Source organism: Pinus tabuliformis, chromosome 8 (assembly GCF_031772625.1).
Source record: "Pinus tabuliformis cultivar Carrire ecotype Pingquan chromosome 8, CPIR1, whole genome shotgun sequence".
Lineage (NCBI taxonomy): Eukaryota > Viridiplantae > Streptophyta > Pinopsida > Pinales > Pinaceae > Pinus > Pinus tabuliformis.
In genome coordinates, this window is record NC_142294.1 from 589,861,165 (window position 1) to 589,872,730 (window position 11,566).

An 11,566-nucleotide genomic window follows, 5' to 3' on the forward strand; every position below is an offset into this window, starting at 1 on the left:
AATCCTCAATAATCTCTCTCAAGAAGGATGCCCTATTGAGGAGGTCAAGAAGAGGTATGAGGCATCACCAATTTTATAGTTGAAGAAGTTTAAATCTTGGTTTTCCAATTTTGGCCCTATGTAGGAAGGAAAAAATGGAAGGAGGTGATCCACTTGGAAGAGTTGAAAAGGGGAAGGCCACATAAGGCCTTATATAAATATCTAAATCCAAGGACCTCCCTCATAAATAGAGTTAGACATGTATTGAAAGAGAGTAAAAAATGATCCTTCCAAGTCTTGATAAATACAATAAAACATCCCTTGAATATCATAATAAATGGGGCATCTACAGATGAGGCGACCCTCCAACTATATCTCACGTATATGGAAATTCTAATAGATATTATTGAGAAGAGGAAAATATCCCAAGAGAGATAGAAAATGTAAAAAGTCTGATAGTAATACATATGCAAAATATGATCTTGAAACTAGTAAGTTCATGAATCCATGATTGTAAGGTCATTGGCATCATCATAATCATTGTCATCATCATTTTCATCATTGCATTATCATCGTAATCACCATTCATGTCCTCATCATCATCATCATCATCATCATTATGGACATTGTTGTCAATTGTTCGTAATTATAGGTGTCGTAAGAAATATCATCAACCCAAAAAATGTTACTACTGCTAGAAAATGGTTTTTAGGACACATGATATATGCAAGAGAAATAAAAACTCTATTTTTGAGATATGATCAATTATTATCATCATCACTACCATTATCATCATCATTATAATTTTCATCATCCCCATCATTATAATTAATGTAATTTCTATCATCATTATTGTCATCATTGTCACCATTCATGCTATTATTGTTGTTGATGATGACTAAGATGAAAATAATGATAATGATGATCAGATGATGATGACTTGGAAGAAGACACCAAAGATAATGATTAATATTATGACCATGACAACATTTAAAAATTGGGAAGATTGGCCAAGGTCATTAGCATCGTCATCATCATCATTGTTATTGTAACCCACATCTTCTTTATCATCATTGTCATTATCACCATAATCAAAATTCTCATCATCATCATCATCATCATCTTCATTATCATCATCATCATAACTATTGACATTGTTATCAGTTGTTCATAATTGTCAATGTCATAAGAAATATCATCAATGCAAAAAATATGATGAGTGCTAGAAAAGGGATGCAAAAGTGAACAAAGAAATTGGGGGCAACAATAGACATAAAATTGGATGAAGAGTGGAAACAACATAAGTAGATGGAACACAAGATAGAAAACTTGACATAAAAGTGGATAAAAAAGTAGATGCAGTAGTTGATGCAAACTTGGACACAAAATAAGATGCAAATGTGGTTGCAAAAGTGGAAGAAAACATGGGTGCAATAGTAGGCATAAAACTTAATATGAATTGTGGTGAAACAAATGTGGATACAACAACGAATACAAAAAAGGACACAAACTTGGATGAAAAAAGCAGGTAAATTTGGATGCAAAAAGTGATGTAAACATGGACCAAACATGGGTGCAATAGTGCACTCAAAATTAGATGCAAAATTGGACGCATCATAAGTGGATGTAAAAGTAGATGAAAAATGGGATGCAAAAAACATAAACAATATTTTATGTAAACATGGACACAAAAGAGGATGCAAATGTGGATGCAAAAGTGGAAAGCAAATGTGGGTTGCAACGGTAGGCACAAGATATGGCACAAATTGTGGCACAAAAAAAAGTGGATGAGAAAGTTGATGTAACAACAGGCACAAAAAAAGATTCAAACTTAGATGCAAGACAAGATGCAATAAGGGATGTAAAAGTTGATGCCAACATGGGTGCAATAGGATAAATAAAATTTTATGCAAAATATGGATTGAATTGAAGTAGATGCAAAAGAAGATCCAAAATGAGACGCAAAATCCAACACAAAAGTAGATGCAATATGTGATGCAAAAGAGGATGCTAAGATGGATGCAAAATTGGAAGAAAATGTGGTTACAATAGTAAGTGCAAAACATGGCACAATTTGTGGCACAAAAAAAGTGGATGTAATGATAGATGAAAAAAAGAAGAAAATGAACGTGTAAAAGAAGATGCAAAAAGGGATGTAGAAGTGGATGTAAACATGGGTCCAACAATGCATGCAATATATGATGTAACAAAATTTGATGCAATATGAAATACAAAACCTGATGCAAATCTTGATGCACAAGTGGATACAAAAAGGGATGCATAAATAGATATAAAATTTGATGAAAACCTAGATGTATATGAGGATGCAATCGTGGATTCAAAATTAGAAGAAAAAATCGGTGCAAAGGGAGGTGCCAAACAAGGTGAAAATTATGGCACAAGAAAATTGGATGCAATAATGAACACAACAACAAATGAAAAAGAGGATTTAAATATGGATGCAAAACCAAATGAAAAAGTGGATGCAACAAAAGTATATGCAAAACTATACACAAACCTCGATGCAAAACTTGGCGCAAAGGGGATGCAAAAAATGTTGCAAAATTTGATGCAAAAAATGATTTAAAAAATGATGCAAAAGAGGATGCAAAAGATGATGAAAAATTTGATGCAAGTGTAGGCACAAAAAGTGGATGCAAGAGAGGATGCAAAAGTTGGTGAAACAAAATTAGGTGAAAAAATTGATGCAAAAAAAGGTGCAAACGATGTCACAAAACATGTCATAAAACCTGGCGTAAAACTTGGTGTAAGACATGGTGAAAAACTTATTGCAATACTTGGTGCTAAACTTGGTGTAAGACTTGGTGCAAAACTCGGGGCAAAATGTGCATCAATTTTCGCACCACATTTGATAAATGGACGCAAATAGCACAAAAAATGGGCTCTAGGTTCAAAAAAGGAAGCAAAAAGGGACACTATTCACAAGGCTTTGTTGTAGTGCTCGTTGATTTGCTAAATCACGGTCTTGTGTCGGAGCTCGATCTTGTGTTCAAGCTTAGTTCTATGCCAAAGCTTGATTCTGTGTCAAAGCTAATGATATGTCGCAGCTAGTTTTTTGCTTTAGTTACACATTGGAGGTCGAAACTCTATCATCCATAAAGCTTTTCTTTACTTCCATAAACACTTTTTTTCTTGTGAATATAAAAAAAATATCTTTCTTAACAATCCTTCTAACCCATGTACTTTCATATTCTTTATTCTCATCTACTTTATCACTTCCAGTCATAGATCCACTTCTAGTGACAATAATAATTTGAGGTTCTTCGGTCCTCCCTTTAGCAGTCATCATTTGAATATTTTGTGTCAGCTACTGATTTATTTTTTCTTGCATGTTTTCCGTAAGTACAGGGCATTCTTCAATTACATGGTTGAAGGATTTTCAATACTTACATGTCATAGTAGGGTTCTCACAATTTCTCACAAAATGGCCTTCCTGGCTACACTTATAGAAAATTATTTGTCCACATCCTCGACCAGCTCCACCACTTGGACCTGTTCCTTGGTAACCTCCTCGGCTGCCGTGTTGTCCACTACCTTCATGTCCATGTTATTCTACTTGCATTCTATAAGTGTCATCATTGCGCTCCATCATTAGTTCATAAGCTTGACAATTACTCTCATTGTGTCCTACTAATTTACAGAATTTGGAAGATAAGTTGGATTCTGCACATATTTATGTAACCATGGAAAATTTTAGGGGCTAATATTCGCCTAGTAGGCTAATTTTCCATGATTTTTCCATAAAAATATTTGCCAATTTCCTGTTTTTATAAAAGATGATTCGCCCAAATTTTAGAATATAAAATTATTTTACGTTAAAAACTGCCAACACTATATATAAACTATATATAAAATCATTATAAATTTTAATAATTTTACAAATATATCAATAAAAACTTTATATTTTTCATATTATGGATTAGTGATATTCGCCAATGTTTTTAAACTTCAAGAAAATTTTCCATCCTTAAAATTTTCCTTGTATGGAATTGGAAACAATATTTTGAGCAATGTTGGCCTCTGGTCTTGCATATCTCGCACCACAAGCTAGGTCCTGCATTTAAGGGATTCAGTGTCCCACTAGCCATGTAATCCCTAAATATAGGACATTGTTCTTTAGAATGATCGTCCACTCTGCACTTTGTACACAATACTTCTTCTCTGATTTCTTTTCTTTTCTTCATTTATTATAAATGCAGGGTTAGGTTCACTAGTTGTCGCTAAATCTTCTACATATCTGTATTAGTATCTCCTATAGGTGAATCTTCCAATTTCATCTCAATATGTAGATATATGGCCTGACTTGTTATCTTTCATTGCACCAATGGAAATATGATATGCGGTAACAACGTAGCTATAAACCATTCTTGGTGTTTCTACTGAGCTACTTCAAAGCTCACTTAATCCAAAAATTCCTTAAATATCTGATCAAATTCCCAAAGAGACTTAGTAGGTTTCTATTTAATTTCTTTTAACTTAGTTATGCACTGCGACTTAGACTTCAGCTTCTTAAATTCTCTTATCAGTGCTACCTTAATATCTACAAATATTCTGATCTAATTATTTGAATACTTCATATACCATGTCAATGATCTATATCAGAGCATTGTAATGAGTTGCGCTTTCTTTATGTTCTCATCATTGATTTGCTTCACAGTCCATAAAAGTTCACATAAAAACCAAAATTGTTATGGATCTTCCGATCCAATTCCTTTGAAAATAGGTTGCTTAATATCATCACCCATATTTATTCTTGGAGGAGGAGGGGGAGGGGGAAGGGAAGAAGTAATGGGATGGGGATGGGGGTTAGGAGGGGTAGAAGGAGGGGGAGGGGAAGGGGTAGGGGGAGAGTAAAAAATACCCTGGTTGTTGCTGGATTCTAGCTTCTACGACCTATCACACTTGGGAGGTGAATACTTCGAAGCTACCTCGGGCTTACTATGGTGGCTATCTTCACTTACACTTTTAGATTCACTCAACAAATGACTATATTCAATTTCTAAAAATGTCTTTGGGTCTTGTTCACAAGCTCTCTTTCTGGTATCAATTCTATATCTCTTTCTACTTTGCATTACTGCAATGTATGACTCAACTTTACTCTCTCTTCTTCCAAACATAAGTAGAATAACAATCTGACTAAATCCGTAAAACTCCTTTTTCACGTAGAAGCATCTTAATCCATAGTTTCAAATATTTCAAATACTTACCTCGTAGTCCTTTGAAGAATGCTTGTTCATATTCATTGTAGGACATAGTTTGGTATACTGCGAACTCAATATTGAATCCTCCCAAGATGCTATCAATCCAAAAATTGATATCCCTTGAAATCCCGTTGTCAGTGCTCTAGAGTCACTTTATCAATTCAGGAGTCCACGTCATAGGTTATCTCCCTTTAAAATTGGTCTTTCTCTTGGTCAACCTCTCTATCCACTTATACAGTTCGAGAAGAAATGATGTGAAGAAAAATTCATATTCATATATAAAAATATCTCTGTAATAAAATTCAAACTTCAGACAAGAGTTTTTGTTCTCTTGATTTGTAAATTCTCGCTCCTTCGATTCTAGCCAATCTTCACTCTCCTTCAACAGATTCCACATAAACATATCCCTCAAACATATCCTAGTCCTAGCAATGGAACCATTTTTTAGGTTACGTTGGGATGACGTAGGTTCGATCTATACTACACACAAACAAAATAATCAATCACTAGCCCTTTTTGCAATGACCTGCAAGCATATCGCAGTCTTATCCAAAGTGACTATGGGAGGATTCAGAACTAAGCTTTTGCAACCTTGAGGGATGATGTGATGTGGTATTTTTATGTTCTTTTATCTTTAACATACATAGGTTACTTCATTGCATTCATTTAATCATATAAACATATCATATAAACCCATAATCATCACTGCACTATAATAAACTTCTACTCTATAATAGATAATAAGAAAATATACACATGACACCAATTTTACCATGGTTCATCCCAATGTGGGACTATGTCCACAAGAAATGTTGCTTATAATAGTAAATTTGTACAAAAAGAAGTTCTTGGCCTGCACACTCCGCTGCAGGTTGTCCATGCACTCAGCTGTAGACTCAGGCCTCTGCACACTGAGCTGTAGAGACTCACCTTCTTTTCCAAACCACAGATCACAAAGATACAACCATTCAATTCAAGATGTGATTATAAGCTTATTCTCTCCTTTATTATTGATCCCTATATAAACTATTACATTAAGGGATATATCATCAAAATATCATGGTCCATATACCATGGACTCCCCTAATACAAGCTACTATGGCCTGAAAACCATTTTTCTTTTACAGTATTACATGAATTTCACAAAAAGGATGGGCTTCAACCCACCTCAAAACCCATATACCGCATGGCATATTTACTGCACAGTCCACTTGGCGCTCCACTTCTCCACTGCATGTTCCACTTCGCGCTCTTTCATGTTCTTTACTTCACACCCCGCTCCACAAAATGCGGAGTCTTCACCAAAATCTAGGCCATGTTGGGCTGTGCCCAACAACTATGTGGCTCGATCGAGCCTTAATGATGGAAATTTTAAACTTTATGTGAATATAAATAATGATATGCAAACTTTAAAATTGTAAGTATTTGATAGTTCAAAAAAAACAAATTTAATTACTAATTACATTTTAAGGTAATTACCATTGACGTGCATTAATTTCTCATTGCATTTTCTAGCATTTAGGTGTATAGATTTGAAAAAGGATTCTATCCCACTTGCAATTGAAATTGTAATATTCTTATATTCATAGTTTGGTAACTTAAAAATTAGTTTTTAAGATGATTTAAATTTTCAATGTTATAATTTAAATAACAAATTGATTAAACATAAGAAAATTTATGTTTAAGAAAATTATAATTGAAGAAAAAATTTAATTTTTTATATGAATAAGTGTAACTCAAAAATGTGAATTTGACGATGATGGAAATGCATATTTTATAAATTTCATTGAAAAGTTAATAAACATGATTTCTATGTTCATAATCATATATATTATAATCAAAATAAGATATATATATATATATATATATATATATATATAATGCAGTAATATCCACTTTTTCTCGAAAAGAAATGAGTGGAGTAATAATTAGCATAGTTGTAATAGTTGTAATATATAATTAATATAGTTCTAATAGACGTAATGGTACTTGCATTTATAAATCTCTCTTAACCTATAAAATGTGATTGCACTTAATCTGTCCTCAACTTGCATAAGTACGAAGTATATATAGGAATTTTTACTCCTGGATAGGGTTTGCAATATATATTTTTAAAATAATAAAAACATAAGGAAATCATAAATTTCAAAACATTATTTGACTAATTTTAATTTGAGTAATTTATCTAGATATTTTAATTCAAGGATGCATACATAATCACATTTAAAAGAGAATGTAACCAAGTGAAACATACACATAAAGGAAGAAGAAATCAAACGAAACCATGAGATTAATGGCACACAACGAAGTTGATAACGGATTTCACCTAGTGTGGGCTACGTTCTAGGCCCTACTAAATGTGAGGAGGCCTCTTTCATTAATTGCAACAAAATCAAATTACATGCAATTTCAAAATGATACCTTATACCGCCACTTTGGGGATGCCATGAAAATGTAAGCCTTTGTTGAAGAAATAGACTGCACGGTTGGATTCTTGGTGAAAAATTGTGAAAAATGACTATAAAGTCGGCCTTGTTCTGTGTTGGTGACCTTTGGATTTTTAGGGAGTATTTTAGATTCCATAAAAGATTCCTTTACAGGAATATTCTAGGAATATTCTTGGAATGCGGTACGAATATTCTCTATCTTGGTCCTCGTGTGCACAGGTTCTCATGCCAAGTTCTGGTTCCGCCACATGGCCTCCTCCCTACACCTTACACTTGTGTTAGTTTAAATATTTTTTTCACAGTGGAGGTTTCAAAACAACACCAGCAGGGGCAACAGTGACGACAACCATGTTTAGGCCACTAGTGGTCGGGAGTCACGGGTTTAAACCCAGACCCATTCACCAATTGATATCTATATATATATATATATATATATATATATATATATATATATATATATATATATATATAGATATATGAATAAAAAATGTGGTTACCTGGATTGACTACCAGCAATTTACTTTGTCGTATGTCTAACCATTTCCAACCCGGTTGGGTTCAACCATTGGGGTTTTACCGCTCGCTAGCCGGTGACCAATTTTTATCTTATTTTTAATTTAATTTGGCTATAGCAACCCTTTCTCCTACCATTCATTTCAGGGTCATTATAAATTTTAAACATGCAACAATTTGGTCATCGATGGTGGTTGCAACGGTGCAATTTGTCGCATCCTTAGCAAAAAATGGCAATGCTGACTAGGAGCCACATGGCATGCTCTGGTTGGTTCGTACAACTGACTGGGTTGCTGACATCACTTGCCACGTGTCGTCACTTGATTGTCTCTCCTCCATCCATATTGCCACATCACCCTTCTGATGTCAGCATTCGTACAACTGATGTCAACATTCGTACTATTGATGTCAACATGTCAAGTGCTACATGTGGGTCCTATGTGCAAAAAATTTAGTTGTTTCCAAAAAAACTTCAGCTAACCATAGCTTCCTCATATGATGTCAGATTTGGGTACCTTTTATGTTGTTGGATTCAGAACGATGAGCTCTTCAATTTGACACTAGTTTTGTTGTGTTTCGAAGACTTTGAAAATTTGGCCTTTTAGGATCCTCCTGGATCATTCCTCCCCACTAATGAACTTTTGGGCCACCAAAAGCCTTACTAGTCAACTAGCAAGTGTGGAATTTCTCCATCACTTTCTCCTTTTTAATCCAAAGGGCCTTACTTGGATGCATTCTCTTGAAACCAATACGAAGATACTCCACTTCTCTATGTCGTGAAGTCCTTGTTCTCCTGTCAAGAATGAGATATTCAGGTATCTAGTCCAAGTATTCATGTGCAAAATATTCCAATATAGAAAACTGTCCAACCTCTTCTGTGTCCATGCTCAAAGGAGGCTCATAAAGGTGTTATCACTCAAGAAAAAATATTTTAAATGCTGAACATCAATTTTTTAAATTTGTCAAAGGGTTGGTGTCAGTTTTGGGTCTAGTCTTTTCATCTTGTTTTAGAGTCTTGTTAAGAGTCTTGTTAGTATGTCAAATGGGGTCAATTCTCTGTTTTAGTCTATCATTGGTCTCATATCTCACATGAATATCATATGTCGAAACTCATTTCAAATTTCATAGCGCAGAAACCCGGTCTAGGTGATTTCGTAGCGCAAAACACCGATTTTGCATTGACTGCGCTACAAAATTAGGGATTCGTGTTGATCCATAGAAAATCTCATCCAGCAGCCAAATTTATCAAAATTCGTTATGTTTACATCAACATTTTTCAGCTTATACACTTTCCCTGTCGAATTCAGCAGTGATTCGGTGGTTTTTGTCCAGTCTAGCATTTGTTCCCTCGACGGACTGCTAGCTGCCTTCACTTGCAGCCATGTATGCTCCTATTCTCGTTTTGAATGACGTTATAAAGCGGGAGATTGGAAATAGGGTGCACCATGCAAATATTCAAACATCAAAGGATGTTGCAGATATTATTCGAACCACATTAGGTCCCTGTTCTATGATGAAGATGCTACTTGATGCAGGAGGAGGCATCGTGGTTACAAATGTTGCAGGCATATCATTTCAATGCCGAGCCAGAGATGATTTGAGCTCCAGGAATTGTTCATGTTGGTCTTATTCAAAATTCCATTGTTCTTCTCACATGTAGTCAGTGGAAAAGTTTCAAGAATTAGCCCTGAGAATTCAAATGCTTCTTGGAGTGTTCTTGTAGTGCATGATAACATTGTTCTTGCAGTGTCTAGCAGCCCAGCCAATCCTTCGAAACTGAAATATGGTTGTCTGTCAAGAATTGACATGGATAATGATGAAAAAACAAGGTGGAGGTGGTTAGATATGTCAATTCCCTTCATGGACTATTCAGAGAAAGTGTAAGCTTCGTTGTCCTCAATTGAATTTAATATTTTGAAGATTCCAGTTAAAGATCAAGAATTTTTGTTAACAGAAGGTGCCAAACAGCCTTTTGAGGTGATATTTGTGCCAGATAGATTCTCCAGTGAATCAGAAAGTAAGGAAAATGCTTTTCCGTAGGATGCTTGTAATCCACTCATTGTTATCCTCCATGGTGGGCCACATTCTACTTCATTGACAGGCTTTTCAAGAACTCAAGCCTTTTTTTCATCAATGGGCTACAACCTACTTTATGTAAACTACATAGGTTCTTTGGGCTTTGGAGAGGAGGCTTTGCAATCTCTACCTGGTAATGTTGGGCGACAGGATGTGGCTGATGTCATAAATGTTGTTGATCTAGTAATTCATAAGGGACTTGCCCTCCCACGGAGGGTTTCTTGCAACCCATTTAAATTGGCCAGGCACCAGATAGGTTTGTTGCTGCAGCTGTCCGGAATCCTGTGTGTAATCTCTCATTAATGGTTGGCACAACAGATATTCCTGATTGGTGTTATGTGGAGGCATATGGAAAGAATGGGAAAAATGTTTACACTGAAGCACCTTCAATAGAAGATATCACCATGTTTTATCAGTGTTCACCAATCAAACATATTTCAAAGGTAAAAGTACCCATTCTCTTACTTTTGGGTGCGCAAGACCTCAGGGTTCCCGTATCAAATGGATTGTAGTTTGCTCGAGCTCTGCGGGAGAAGGAGGTGGAAGTAAAAGTCATCGTTTTCCCAAATGATGTACACAGTATTGACAGGCCGCAATCCGATTTCAAAAGCTTTCTGAACACTGGACTTTGGTTTAATAGATTCTTGAAATGAAGGCCTTTGGCAGGCCCATGTTCCGCTATTGGTTACGTGCTTTTTTTGTTCAGTAAGATTGGGGATATTAACAAAAAGCATTATATATAGACAACAATGTAGGGCCTAATAAATCTTTAATATAAAGCCTTCATTTCTCCTAAGATGCATTGATCTTGAATCGGATGTTTAGACATTTATTTAACAAAGGAATTATCTTGGTTTCCACTTCCAACAGGGCTCTTGATAATTTATATGAAGGTGGTCTTCAGAGGAATCTATTCTTGCCTTTCATCTCACTTTTGAAGGAGCGATGTGTTGTTCATGAGATTGGATCTTCCACTGACTATCAAAAGTTCACTCCAGCTCATTATACTTCAAAATCAGCAAAAGCTATTCAACTGAGCAAAGCTGGAAGGCCTGCAAAATTACGGGGTCAATCATGGTGGCAAAGATACTTCGAGTCATTGGGACTACAAGAAAATGAGAGCATGACCAGAAAATTTGAGCTGCTTCAGACGCAAAAGTCCCTTTCGATTTAAGAACCATAGCTTGCATGCTTTCCAAGTTGAGGTTTGTTTAATGCAATGAAAGACGGTCATGATGGAAATCATGAAAGGTTTTGTTCAATTTATTCATTTCTGATTCAGGAAAAGATGCAGGGCATTTCACTGCTGCATGGGAATTATATAAAGCA

At 35.3% G+C, this 11,566-nt stretch overlaps 1 pseudogene; it reads left to right on the forward strand.

Moving 5' to 3' along the window:
* The first annotated feature begins 9,542 nt into the window (after positions 1-9,542).
* On the forward strand, positions 9,543-10,890 carry LOC149236836 (acylamino-acid-releasing enzyme pseudogene; annotated as a pseudogene).
* Positions 10,891-11,566: the final 676 nt, after the last annotated feature.